We start from the raw sequence: 13,910 nt of genomic DNA, 5'->3' as shown, positions 1-13,910 counted from the left end.
AAAGTAGCGACGCAGGTTAACAAAAAGCAAACCTAGCACTGGGGTTCATTTTGAGAGGGATGAAACTGAGAAGCAGAGAAGTTATGTTGAACTCGTATAGAACCTTGGTTCGACCACACTTGGAGAACTGTGAACAGTTCTGGTCTCTACATTATAAAAAAGATATCGAAGCACTGGAGAAGGTGCAAAAATGATTTACTAGGATGATACCAGAACTGAAAGGTTATACCTATCAGGAAAGATTGCACAGGCTGGGGCTTTTTTCTCTAGAAAAGAGAAGACTGAGGGGTGACCTTAGAGAGGTCTTTAAGATTATGAATGGGCTTGATAGGGTAGACATAAAGACGATGTTTCCACTTGCAAGGGAGACCAGAACTAGGGGCCATAAATATAAGATAGTCACAAATAAATCCAATCGGGAATTCAGAAGAAACTTCCTTACCGAGAGAATGGTTAGTATGTGGAACTCGTTACCACAAGGAGTAACTGAGGTGACAAGCATAGATGCATTTAAGGGGAAACTGGATAAACACATGAGGGAGAAAGGAATAGAAGGATATGCTGATAAGGTTAAATGAAGTAGGGAGGGAGGAGGCTTGTGTGGAAAGTGAACACTGGCAGGGACCTATTGGACCGAATGGCCTCTTCCTGTGCTGTACATTCAATGGACATACACGAAGAGCAGTATGGCACCTACAAATCCACAGTCTAGCAGCAGTCACTGTCATCAGGAGAGAAGGGAAAAGAACCAGGGTGAAAGAGGCAGGGCTACATAAAATAAAACATGACTTATGGTGATATCTTCAATCCCTAAAACTAATATATTTATTTCATTTTAATTTAACAATTTTAATTCAAATATGACGTGTGTCTCATTTAGCTCAGCTGAGCTCTAAAATCCTGCAAGCTCGATTACGTTATTGAAAATAAAGCAAGATAAAAATGTTATTTTCCACTTCACCCACTATTGCAGAGATAATGTACAACAAAATGATATATAATATTCCATATTTTATTTGAAACGGAGAATTAAAGTTAAGTCAATGTTTTACAAGACGTCAATCATTCTGTCACAATTACTGTGACATGATCATGTTCCTACATCCACTCAATCATTCCAGAATAATGAGCAGAGTTGGTTCAATTAAAACAATGAAAGTGTTATCATGATGCAGAGCAATAGTTTCAGAGGCAAATAAAACATTAGCAAGGAAGTCATTTCCATACTTTGTCATTTATTGCACCATCTATCTATAAAATAAATCTATTACAAATGTTGGCCCTAAAATACCACTGGGTTTTACTGGTCTCCCCCTCCGTACCTCTTTACAGCCATTTCCCTGGGGGTTCCGCTGGTAAAATCTCCAAGGTACATACTTGCTCTCAGTTTTTTACATTATAAATTCCAGGATCCACATTTACAATGGAATCGACAAATAGAAACTTGTCATCTCGTAATTACATCCTCTAGTCAGTGGTGGCACTGTAACACTTCAGTTTTGCATCTCCCAACTCCTCAGCCTGCACTGCAGAGAAACTCCGGTACATCAATTAACTGTGCGTCCATATTTTCCAGGTTGCTGTCTGTTTTCCTACTTAGCTATAAATAATATAAAATAAAAGCATTATAGAAAAATAAGAACAGTATATGTGACTTTAAATTGGTGACTGAATGCCCTGATCCAATTATCCCACACCCTCTTACCCCCTTGCTCTTGCCTTTCTATGTACAACATCATGGGAAATTAAATTTAAAGTCTTGCCGTTAGAAATTGGGTTGTTTTGGCGCGACACGGACTCTCGAACTGCCAAGATGGCGCCTTGGCTGCGCACGCACATTTCTAGCATGACGTGCACGGATGCCATCTTGGTTTAGGTATTTAAAGTGATTTTGGGACTTAATGCACAGTCTAAACTGCGACCATCTGAACGTGTCTTAAAGTGCCTGGAGGACCCTGCCATCAGCGCTATTTAAAGGGACCATGCAGGATTTACAGCTTAGTTGCTGGATTATTGCTTCTGGCTGCTGATGCATTTGTAACTGTTTTTGGAGGTCTCCTATCCCTGAATACTAGGACAAGGGGACTAACCTAACATTTAGAGCCAGGACGTGCAGGAGTGAAGTTAGGAAATGCTTCTACACGCAAAGGGTGGGAGAAGTTTGGAAAACACTTCTGCAAATGGTATTCTGCAGATGCTAGCTCAAGTGTGAATTTTAAACCTGACATTGATAGGTTTCTGTGAACCAAGGGTATTAAGGGTTATGGGACTAAGGTGGGTATATGGAGTTAGGTCACAGGTCAACCATGATCTCATTGAATGGCAGAACAGGCTCGAAGGGCTAAATGTTACTGCCACTTGCTGCTTCCTGTTATGCGCCACCTTCTCCTGCAAGAAAGAGGGACATGTGTCTGGGTGATGTGCCTGTCATGGTTGAATAGCTTCCAGTGAGTGTGGCCTGTGAGTTGTGGTGGGCAGCTTGCAATGGTAGTAATGTGTAAGGGTAAGAGGAAGCATCCAATTGGCAGAGTTGAGTACCGATGGAAAGATTTTGTTGGTAGGTAGTTGATGGGGGGTGCAGTGCGTGGAGCAGTGGATGCAGCTAGTGGTAGAAACATAGAAACATAGAAAATAGGAGCAGGAGTAGGCCGTTTGGCCCTTCGAGCCTGCTCCACCATTCAATATGATCATGGTTGATCCTCTATCTCAATACCATATTCCCGCTCTCTCCCCATACCCCTTGATGCCTTTTGTGTCTAGAAATCTATCTAGCTCCTTCTTAAATATATTCAGTGACTTGGCCTCCACAGCCTTCTGTGATAGAGAATTCCACAGGTTCACCACCCTCTGACTGAAGAAATTTCTCCTCATCTCAGTCCTAAATGCAGTTGGTAGGAGATGCCACTTGACAGTTGACCTCACTCACCTTGACCACTCGTGTCATTGCAAATGTGCAAGTTGTAACAAAATATTGTATAGTGTTTTGCATAATTTAATGTCGAGAAAAACAAATTTTCATTTGCAACATTTTTGTATTAAATATATTGGTTTATTTGCTGCTTTTGTTGCGATCAACAATTTTGATGTAAATTTGCAAAGACATATATTTTGAATATACTGTACTCAATGCAATGTACCACTTTGATTTTTTCCTGCACTGCATCCATGTTCGTGGTGCTGTGCGCCTGGCATTGACTTCGTCCCACGCTGCCTCCCACTGCCTTTTAGGCACATGTCTTTTAACTTAATCTAAACTGTTCTTCTACTTAGCCCCCATTTGTGTTTTCACCAACCCATGAACAAACAGATTTTACTTGTTTTCTTAATCCCTGATTCCTGCTTTGCCACTTTGCCATCCACTATTAAATCATTTGTTGAAATTTATTTCATTTGTTCCCCAACTTGCTCGTTTCCCAGCTCATTTACTTTGTTTCCAACTTTGCTCTCCGAACTATTCCACCTGCCCAAGAAGCCCACTTCCCAGGAAGACGCCATTTATTTTGTTACTTCCCAAATTTCCCTATTCCTGCTGTTCCATCCACTATGTCCTTACTTTTTAAGATTTATTTCATACATGGGCAGTTACCAAGTTCCTTTATTTCATTTTATCTTTGCTTCCCGTGGCATTCACCGTAGCGCAGTAAGATTCAGCAGCTTCGGCAGAGGAGAAAAACAAATAAATCTTGGCTCATTTCCCTGAACAATCTCTCTCCTTAGAACATTCTGCATTTGAACACTTCGAGCACCACACTGTGTCATGGGGAGACATTCTTCTCACAATACACTTCATTATTACCACTATGAAAATGTTGTTGGTTTTATCCATCCCTCTTGCTTGTCTTTAATGCGTTGGCTTAACTTCTGGGATGCTAAAATCCCCTGCGATTGTCACATATTGATTCACTGCAGCCTCTGGTACTTGTGAAAATAATTAATTGCCTTCTTTTATTCCTGGCAGTCAACAGCAATTGCTTGTCCATTGGGTCTGAGAAGGATCACATTAATGCATCAATCATATACATGTGACGTCATTCTATCAATCACATTGATTTAAAGATGTAACTCAATTTTGTTTCTGTGTTAGCTGCACAATTACAAACTGTTAATATGGGACACTATGCTGTACGTTTTACCAATTTATGTTTCCAGCACAGAGTATTTGCAATGCTGGGAGGCACATTGGGAATTTAGATGCACAGGTCAGCAAGCTTGCAGGATTTCCCATCCATTATGGACAGAAATCCTTGTGGGCCCCTTTGATATCCATGCCCAAATTTCTGATATACATTCCCAGCAGGCATAGCTCTGCAGCAGGTGCACAAATCTGGAATGCTTATCCCTTATTTACATCCAAGTACTGGTGAGGAAAAGTTAATATGTCTATCTTTGTGAAACATTGGATGCACTTGGTTACCTCATCGTTATAATTTTTGCACAAATTGCTTCTGCCATCTCCCTTTCTCAGATTATTTCCACCCATTTGACACCAGTTATGCCATATGTTGGCAATGATGCTTATCTTCTACTTAGCTTAAGTGAAGCATACTTGAGTTGAACATGCACAGGTGCCGATACACACTTGAAAATTCAAGTTAAAACGGCAAAGTTTCTTCTTCTGTAAGGAATTTTGATGGGAAGTCCCATACCACAAAAGCTATATATTATTGTGAAGGATATAATCAGAAGTTTTTACATTTAGTAAAAAATTTATCACAATATGCAAATAATAATCCTACTTCATTGTCTGAAAAACAGTTTCATGCCACTCAAAAATGTGTGAATTTTTAGAGCAGCATTTATATGCAGATCGTACATATTCCCATCGTCATGTTCAAATCCCTCCATGGCCTCGCCCCTCCCTATCTCTGAAACATCCTCCAGCCCTACAACCCTCAGGGAACTTTACGTTCCTCCAACTGTGGCCTTTTGTCCATCCCCCATTTCCTTCGCTCCACCATTGGTGGCCGTGCCTTCAGCCGCCTAGGCCCTAAGCTCTGGAATTCCCTTCCCAAACTTCTTCGCCTCTCCACCTCTCCCTCCTCCTTTAAGACTCTGCTTAAAACCTACCTCTTTGATCAAAAGTTTGGTCACCTGTCCTAATGTCTCCTTCTTTGGCTCGGTGTCAATTTTTGTCTGATTACACTCCTATGAAGCCCCTTAGGATGTTTTACCAAGTAATCACTTAAAAACAGAAATCCAGTAAGGAGAGCTTCAAAACAATAAGTTGGAAAAGGGTTTGTACATCAGCATTATGATGTAGCGATTGCCATTTTGGAGTGATCCAGTGATGCTCTTGGACATCCTTACCTAGGAAACAATGCAGATATATCCCAGAAACTATGCATCATCTCTTAATATGTGTCACACCTGGAGGGAATGTTGAATGCAAACAACATTGATGACACAAAAAAACTTAAGAAATATTAAACTCAAACATGCAGAAAATGTAATCTGATCAAAATTTTAATGCTGAATTAAACAACTATTCTGAAATCAGAGGCAGCACACAACCTCTGAATCATATACTTCAGGGCAACCAATCAAAGACATCAATTGGGTCAGAGAAGGATCATATGAACAGATTAGTCCTGTTAATGTGACCTCATTCTGCTTAGGAGTCTGCATTTCCTATTGACAAATGATACCTTTTCTGTGTAAAGAATCTTACAGCACCAGGTTATAGTCCAACAATTTTATTGTTGGACTATAACCTGGTGTTGTAAGATTCTTTACATTTGTCAACCCCAGTCCATCACCGGCATCTCCACATCATGGCCTTTTCTGTGAGCAATGCATAAAATTATTTGAAAGGGACACAATTGGAACATCCTTTAGGCATGTCGAAATGTATGAACCTTGCAGCTAGTTCATTAAAAATTCACCCATTGCTTAAGAATTCTAGAACGACTCTACAATAGCATCGCAATCAATGGTACAAATCAAATACATGCCCACGATCCACCCCTATTAAATTACCAGGGACTGAAAGGAAACATAACTGTCAAAGACGCCTTCACCTTTGTATTTCACTGGATAGTAAATTTGAGCATTTCTCTCCTACAGAATACTAATTTCTTCCTTCAAGAATCTGGCATCAAGAGCCAAGATTCAACCGATGATTTTATTTCTGCTTTGTTCCACATTTTGTTTTCCATTCTGATTAATTGTGATTTGATTAAAAACTCACAACTTTCTCACAAGTTCCTTTGAAATACCAGGAAGTTCAAAAAGTTACAAGCTAGTCACGTGCACAATGTAATCGGAGTTGAAACGAAAGGTGTGGGCTAAAACGCTTAACGATTAGTTTTGTCTTATTTCATGTTTTAGGCTGAAGGGACCCTTCTTTTTTGACTGTAGTAGTCAAGGAGCTTCTCTTGATGGTATTTTCTGCAATCACCTCGTCATTTTGAAAGTTCCTTTACATTTTGCATGTGACTTCTGCTCTTCATATTGCTGTGACCTAATTCAAGGCAATCTATAAAATGCAAAAAACCTATCCCCCATTGCATCAAACTTGGGGAATTCTGACTGAGTTGACTCTAGGGGGTGGAAGGTTAACTGTTTTGAAAAATTTGATCTTTCATGCTCCCAGCAATCTACATTGTCTCTTCTTTTTCACAGTGTGCTTTTTTAATCGGGCTCCTGCACTACATAGCCCTCCTCACTGAAAGCTCTAATCGGCTGAAGCTGACCCCTATTGACACCAGAAGATGAAAGTTTACAGGCTATTAAACTAATCTTCCACTACTTCCTTCTATCTGAGTTCCAGGAGATACACTTTAAAACAAAACACTAGATTTGAATTGCATGAATGATTGCACTTGAACACAAAGCAAAATAAAATTGACAAACTGTTTACAGCCCCAAGGAAAACTTTCCATTCAGCTGCAACAAAGCTTTATACAGCATTTTAAATTGTACACTGCCGGTTTCTTCCACAGCGTCCTTTTTAATAAGTTTTCTATCTTTCAGCAAGTGCAATATGAAGTTAATTCCAGTAACAAACCTGTCAGGATGTGTATGCAGAAACAATAAATGTTATCTCGACCATTACGTCATTATTCACGTTCTCCAGGTGGCTCTTTTTTATAATATTGAACCCAGTTTGAATTGAAACGTAGGGCAGTTTAACAGGAGTATATTTTGTTCCACATATAGCATTTTCCTTTTTAAATTAATTTTAATTTTTACTACATAGCAGATTTTTTTTAAAATGAGTTTCACATCACTTCGCTTTGTAGTTATTACATTCATTGCAAACCGATTCCTTACAATGTTCCATTGATGCAGTAATGTACCCCGCAATTATAACAGACTCTGAAGTTTGAACAGCTTCTCCGTAGAATTGTTTTATTGCCAGTTACATAGGTATGAGGGGCGAGTTGGCTAAAGTAGATTGGGAAATTAGATTAAAAGATATGACAGTAGATAAGCAGTGGCGAACATTTAGAGAAATAATTCATAATTCCCAACAAATACACATGCACTTAAGGAATTAAAACTCCATGGGAAAGGTGATCCAACCGTGGCTAACAACAGAAGTTAAGGATAGTATTAGATTAAAAGAAGAGGCTAACAATGTTGCCAAAAAGAGCAGTAAGCCTGAGGATTGGGAGGGTTTCCGAAATCAGCAAAGGATGACCAAGAAATTGATAAAGAGGGAGAAAATTGAACATGAGAGTAAACTAGCAAGAAATATAAAAACAGATTGAAAGAGCTTCTGCAAATATATAAAAAGGAAGAGATTAGCAAAAGTAAACATGGGTCCCTTAGAGGCAGAGACAGGAGAAATTATAATGCGGAATAAGGAAATGGCAGAGATGTTAAACAAATATTTTGTATCTGTCTTCACAGTGGAAGACACAAAAAAGCATACCGTAAATAGTGGGGAACCATTTTTTAAATTTGTTCATGGGATGTGGGCGTCGCTGGCGAGGCCAGCATTTATTGCCCATCCCTAATTCCCTTGAGAAGGTGGTGGTGAGCTGCCTCCTTGAACCGCTGCAGTCCGTGTGGTGACGGTTTTCCCACAGTGCTGTTCGGTAGGGAGTTCCAGGATTTTGACCCAGCGACGATGAAGGAATGGCAATATATTTCCAAGTCGGGATGGTGTGTGACTTGGAGGGGAACGTGCAGGTGGTGTTGTTCCCATTTGCCAACAGCCCTTGTCCTTCTAGGTAGTAGAGGTCGTGGGTTTGGGAGTTGCTGTCGAAGAAGCCTTGGCGAGTTGCTGCAGTGCATCCTGTGGATGGTACACACTGCAGCCACTGTGCACTGGTGGTGGAGGGAGTAACCAAGAGTCTATTGAGAATGAGGAACTTAAAATAATTAAGATTAGTAAAGAAAAAGCATTAGAAAAAATAATGGGACTAAAAGCCAACAAACCTCCTGAACCTGATGGCCTACGTTCTAGGGTTTTAAAGAGGTGGCTGCAGAGATGGTGGATGCATTGGTTTTGATCTTGTGGAATTCCCTAGATTCTAGAATGTTCCCCGTGAATTGGAAGGTAGCAAATGTAACTCCACTGTTCAAGAAAGGAGTGAGAGAGAAAACAGGGAACTATAGGCCAGTTAGCCTGACATCAGTAGGAGTGAAAATGCTAGAATCTATTATTAAGAATGTAATAACAGGGCACATAGAAAGTCATAATATGATTAGGCAGAGTCAACATGGTTTTATGAAAGGGAAATCGTGTTTGATAAATCTATTTGGGTGTTTTTGCGGGTGTAACTAGCAGGGTAGATAAAGGGGAGCCAGTGGATGTAATATATTAGGATTTTCAAAAGGCTTTCGATAAGTTGCCACACAAGAGGTTATTACACAAGATTAGGGCTCATGGATTGGGGGCAATATACTGGCATGGATTGAGAATTGGTTTCTGGACAGAAAGCAGAGAGTAGGAATAAACGGTTCATTTTCAGGTTGGCAGGTCGAAACGAGTGGTGTGCCACAAGAATCAGTACTAGGGCCTCAGCTATTTACAATCTATATTAATGACTCAAATGAAGGGGCCAAGTGTAATGTATCCAAGTTTGCTGACGATACAAAGCTAGGTGGGAAAGTTCACTGCTAGGAAGACACAAAGAGCCTGCAAAGGTATTTAGTCAGGTTAAGTGAATGGGCAAGAAGGTGGCAGATGGAGTACAATGTGAAATGTGAGGTTATTCACTTTGGTAGGAAAATAGAGCAACGGGATATTTTTTTAAATGGTGAGAAACTATTAAATGTTGGTGTTCAGAGAGATTTGGGTGTCCTTGTACAAGAAACAGGAAGTCTTGCTGCAATTGTACAGGGCTTTGGTTGGATCACACCTGGAGTATTATGTACAGTTTTGGTCTCCTTACCTGAGGAAGGGTATATTTGCTTTAGAGGCAGTGCAACGAAGGTTCAGTAGATTGATTCCTGGGATGAGAGGTTTGTCCTATGAGGAAAGATTGAGTAGAATGGGCCTATACTCTCTGGAGTTTAGAAGAATGAAAAGTGATCTCATGGAAACATATAAGATTCTAAAAGGGCTTGACATGGTAAATGCTGAGAGGATGTTTCCTAGCTGGATAGTCTAAAGCTAGAGGGCTCAGGATAAGGGGTCGGCCATTTAGGACTGAGATAAGGAGGAATTTCTTCACTCAGAGGGTTGTGAATCTTTGGAATTCTCTACCCCAGAGAGCTGTGAATGCTCTATCATTGAATATATTCAGGACTGAGATTGATAGATTTTTGGACTCTTAGGGAATCAAGGGATATGTGGATCGGGCGGGGAAGTGGAGTTGAGGTCAAAGATCAGCCATGATCTGATTGAATGGTGGAGCAGGCTCGAGGGGCCATATGGCCTACTCCTACACCTATTTCTTATATTCTTACGCTTTAATCAGCTCCTATTATGTATATTTCTGTCTGTATTAAGCTTCATTGTTGTACAGCACTGAGCCAATTCCTAAAGTGGCAAATTGGAATAGGAAAACATGAATTTTTCTGCAGAAACTCTTTACAAGTGAAAACAGTTCCCTTCAAGGCAACCATATAAAAAGGAGGAATTCCATTCTGCTTTTTCCATGTGTCTATACATGAAATAACATGTCGTTTCTTAGTAAGAGATTTGCTGATTTTTTTTCTCAAAATATGACATTCTGATATTAATATGTTTGAGCTGTTTATATATAACTCAGCCTTGAAAGCATATTTAGCCGAGCGCTGATGGATTTTTTGACCATGCTCCCACCTCGTTAATTGAATGGGCTTCAAAATTGCTGTATTGGATAGATATGGTTTCAAATACAGTGCATTTAGAATCCTACTCAAATGTCTGTTGTCCAATTAGCTTGACAAAAGGAGTCAGATTATATTACAGCATCACAATATAACTCAGAGAATTCAGTGTAACTAAATGAGAGATGACAAGTTAAGAATTCTGAAGATGTCTGAGCTTAATCCAGCCAGCAATAAAATGGGATCTGTGGGAACTGCACCCTTTTGAAATACTGAATACACAAAAAAGGAAAATGTAGGATAATGTGTAATAGGAAAAATAGCTTCCCAATGACAGAAGTCAGCATTAATATCATTGTATTTTGAGAATGTATTCTGTGTGAAAGAGGCTAGAACATGGTTTACAAGGGAATGCTAAGTAAGCTGGAGGTGTCAGGTTGATGCAATTTAAGAAACATCAAAGCTTTTGTGCAAGAATTATAGCTAGTTTGGAGCCAACATGTCTGTTTTAACTGTTATCGTTCTGTTAAGGTATGATGTTTATAACCATGTGAATTTGTCTTATCTTCTCCTGATAAGAAATGAAACATCACCCATATTTCAGTGAGAATGGAGTATATGTCATGCGACATTGCCATCTACTGGTGTAATAGCATATGACACAAAGATCACGTGACAATAATCTCAGAATTGATTAGTTTAGAGCAAGTCATCTGACATTGTCCATCGAGGTGAAAAATAGGTTCACTTTCACTGATTCTTTGATATTCCGTGTTGAGAACTCACCTGGGTTGGTTAGTCGTGTGCAGATCCCGATGGATATCTTACTAGGAAGTATACATGTATAACTTGCTTGTACTTTCTGTCAGTATTAATAAAACCAACAAGTTGATTTTATCTCTGGTGTCCAAACCTAGATAATTTGGATTAATTTCCTCAGTTGATCTCAGAGAAAACATTTTAAAAGGTTTCATTAATTTCAGTCGATTCTCTCTCTTCGTTACAAACTAGAGTCCCCTGGCGGCCATCACTTAGCACTCTTGGGTTTTAATGAAACATAGACTTTGGGTAGCACCATTGAACTTCTTGGATGGCAAGATCAAATTATTACACTAGTTTTAGCCCTACATAAGTACAATGTTGTGGGAAGGGCACTATGCTACAATAGGCACCTCTCTTCAGATAACAATGAAACTTATGTTCAATATTCAAAATAAGAACAATATGTTGTAGATCACAGGTAACCTATTCATCTATTAACTACTGTCAGACAATCTAACTTCAAACAGACAGACCTTCAAAGCTTTTAAAAAAGGGGACAGATTTGTTTTGGTCTAAAACAGTTCAAATATGACAATCTTCATTCACTTCTGCCAAGATCTAAACTACATCCATCGCAACATTTGATGGTCTCCAGTGTTGTGACAAAACAAGCAGTTAATCAGTGGAATTTGTTTTCTTTCACCTGGCCCACAATGTTACATACAGATATCACCAAAAGAAAAGCTTTTGTTCAGACCCTTTAGAAAGCAAGGGTGCATTCAGTCAGTAATTAAAATTATGCATCTTCAGAATAAAATTTCTGATGTCTCTCATCCATGTTGTACATGCCAGTTTATTTTTCTTCCTCCTCTTTAAATGTCTGTGCTTTCTACCATCGAATTGATTATTTTCTAAATTTGTTGTTCTCTAATCCTATCGTGTAAAACCTTTCTATCCAATCACATCCTAGCGAAAAATGAATTCACCCTACTGCCTTTTTCCCGCAAGATTCCACCCAATCATTTCCTGACAAAAAATAATCTGTGATGCAGACACTGTAAAAGTTCCACACCCATTCCACTATCTGCCTGTAAAAATAAAGATAATTGGATATATACTTGAAAAGGAAAAATTTGCAGGGCTGTGGGGAAAGAGCAGAGGAGTGGGACTAATTGGATAGTTCTTACAAAGCGCTAGCATAGGCACGATGGGCCAAATGGCCTCCTTCTGTGCTGTATGATTCTATGATGAAATAATGCAAAAAATTCATAGAAAAAGTCATTAACAACAACTTTCTCCCTTCCCTGAGAACTAGCACGATGTGCTCCACCAGGCCTCTCAAAATCTTAGCCTCCCAGTACATCCTCTCACTTCACGATCCCCACCAGACCAGATGACTCTTCACAATAGCAGGCCTATGCAATGGCGCCAAAATAAACAAATATGTGAAAAACATGTTTCTCTATTCATATGAGCCACAAGCACTCCGGGAATATGCCCATGACTTCATGTCCAATGAAGAAACTTCTGACTTTATTTATTTCAGCCATGCTGTGCCATGGGGGAATGGGAAGAGCAGAAATATAGGAAGGGAAGGGACAATGAGAGAGTCTTTCTTGGGAGGAGAAAAGAAGTGGAAGAAAGAGAAACTTTGATAGGGGAGAAGGAGAGAGACCCTGTTGGCGACCCAGTTGAAGGGAGAAGAGATAATACTGTTTGGGTGGTGGGGGTAGTGAGAGAGTCATAAACAAAAGCAGAGATGGATCTTAAAGAGAGGGAAGGGAGGGAGAGAGAGAGAGAAAGATCCCATCAAGTACCTGTCCTCACCTGAAATCCAACTGAATCATAACTCCAGCCGATTTTTCCTCTCCCTTGCCTTGAGGTGTGGGGTCCACAACATCACTCCAGCGGAGACCTGTTAACTCAGCATTGACTAGCAACGACATTGGTATTTCACTGGTCTGTCTGGTTGCACACTAGGCAGTGCATTTACCAACTGTGCCACTGGGGTCTAAAATAACACGTCGTAATGATTAAGTAGCACAAAGCAGTTGCAACACGTCAAAGATTCTTGAATAATGGAGGTCTTGATTCCCAAACATACTAAAATGCAGGAACACGCAAGCCCACAAGAGATAGAAGTAATCTGAGTATCAGTTTAAAAAGCTGACGTGATTTTTCATATTACTTTCTGTACAAATTTGGGAATGCGCAGAATTAGAAATGAGCCACAAGGCTCTTGGGGGCTGCATTCTGACACAGTCATAAATATTCTACACTAATAAGAGTAAGGAGAGGAAGAACAGTGCTGACTTTTGAAGAGTTATTGAAGGACTCACTTTGGAAAATAAAATATGTATCGCAGTGAGTTCCTGCACAAAATGCCCAAATGCATTTCGTCATGAATATATATGCGCTACTGTTCAAAATGATAACCTGCCACATGATCAAATGTCAAATATTTTATCAGCAAACACATTTTAGTACTGAACTATTATGATACAAAAGGGCAAGTTGTTCAAAAGAAAAGAGACTTATGATCAAATTCACAAGGAAGAGTGCACCAGATGAGTTAACGCAGCAAAACACCACCACAGAACCCACAATCCCACATGGTGAACTGCATCGGATTTGCACCAACGAGTCTTCAGTTGCACCCGCTGATGAGTGTGCCAAAATTTAGTGGGCCAGCTCATTTAGATATCTATTGGCAGGTTACCAGCACAAAGCCAGTGTAAAATGAACGGAATTTGCTAGGGGGGGTGCTTGGAAGTGAGAGTGCGACCTTTAAAAAGCCACGTTTGGATAAAGATCGTAGCAGCAGGTAAGAAGGAGAATGTTTTGATCACTCAGTTCACCATCAGGTCGTTGCGCTGGATAGATCACGTGTAATCTTGACCCACCCTTCAAGAGCATCTTTCACTGGAGGATTCAGCACAGAC

At 39.8% G+C, this 13,910-nt stretch overlaps 1 protein-coding gene across 3 annotated transcripts in view; it reads right to left on the bottom strand.

The window, feature by feature from the left end:
• Window positions 1–1,215: 1,215 nt before the first annotated feature.
• LOC137300492 (uncharacterized) overlaps window positions 1,216–13,910 on the bottom strand; it is a 418,621-nt gene continuing 405,926 nt past the window's right edge. For 2 of the 3 annotated variants that reach the window (XR_010958108.1, XR_010958110.1), the window contains 2 exons: window positions 3,797–3,985; window positions 1,216–1,600 (listed from right to left, as the gene is read on the bottom strand). The gene's annotated coding sequence lies outside the window, so the exon portion shown is untranslated. The remainder of the gene's footprint in view (window positions 1,601–3,796; window positions 3,986–13,910) is intronic. The other variant, XR_010958109.1, reaches the window with a different exon arrangement.

This window comes from Heptranchias perlo, chromosome 31 (assembly GCF_035084215.1).
Source record: "Heptranchias perlo isolate sHepPer1 chromosome 31, sHepPer1.hap1, whole genome shotgun sequence".
Lineage (NCBI taxonomy): Eukaryota > Metazoa > Chordata > Chondrichthyes > Hexanchiformes > Hexanchidae > Heptranchias > Heptranchias perlo.
The sequence above is the reverse complement of the archived record's forward strand: the minus strand, read 5'-3'. Positions and strand labels throughout refer to the sequence as shown.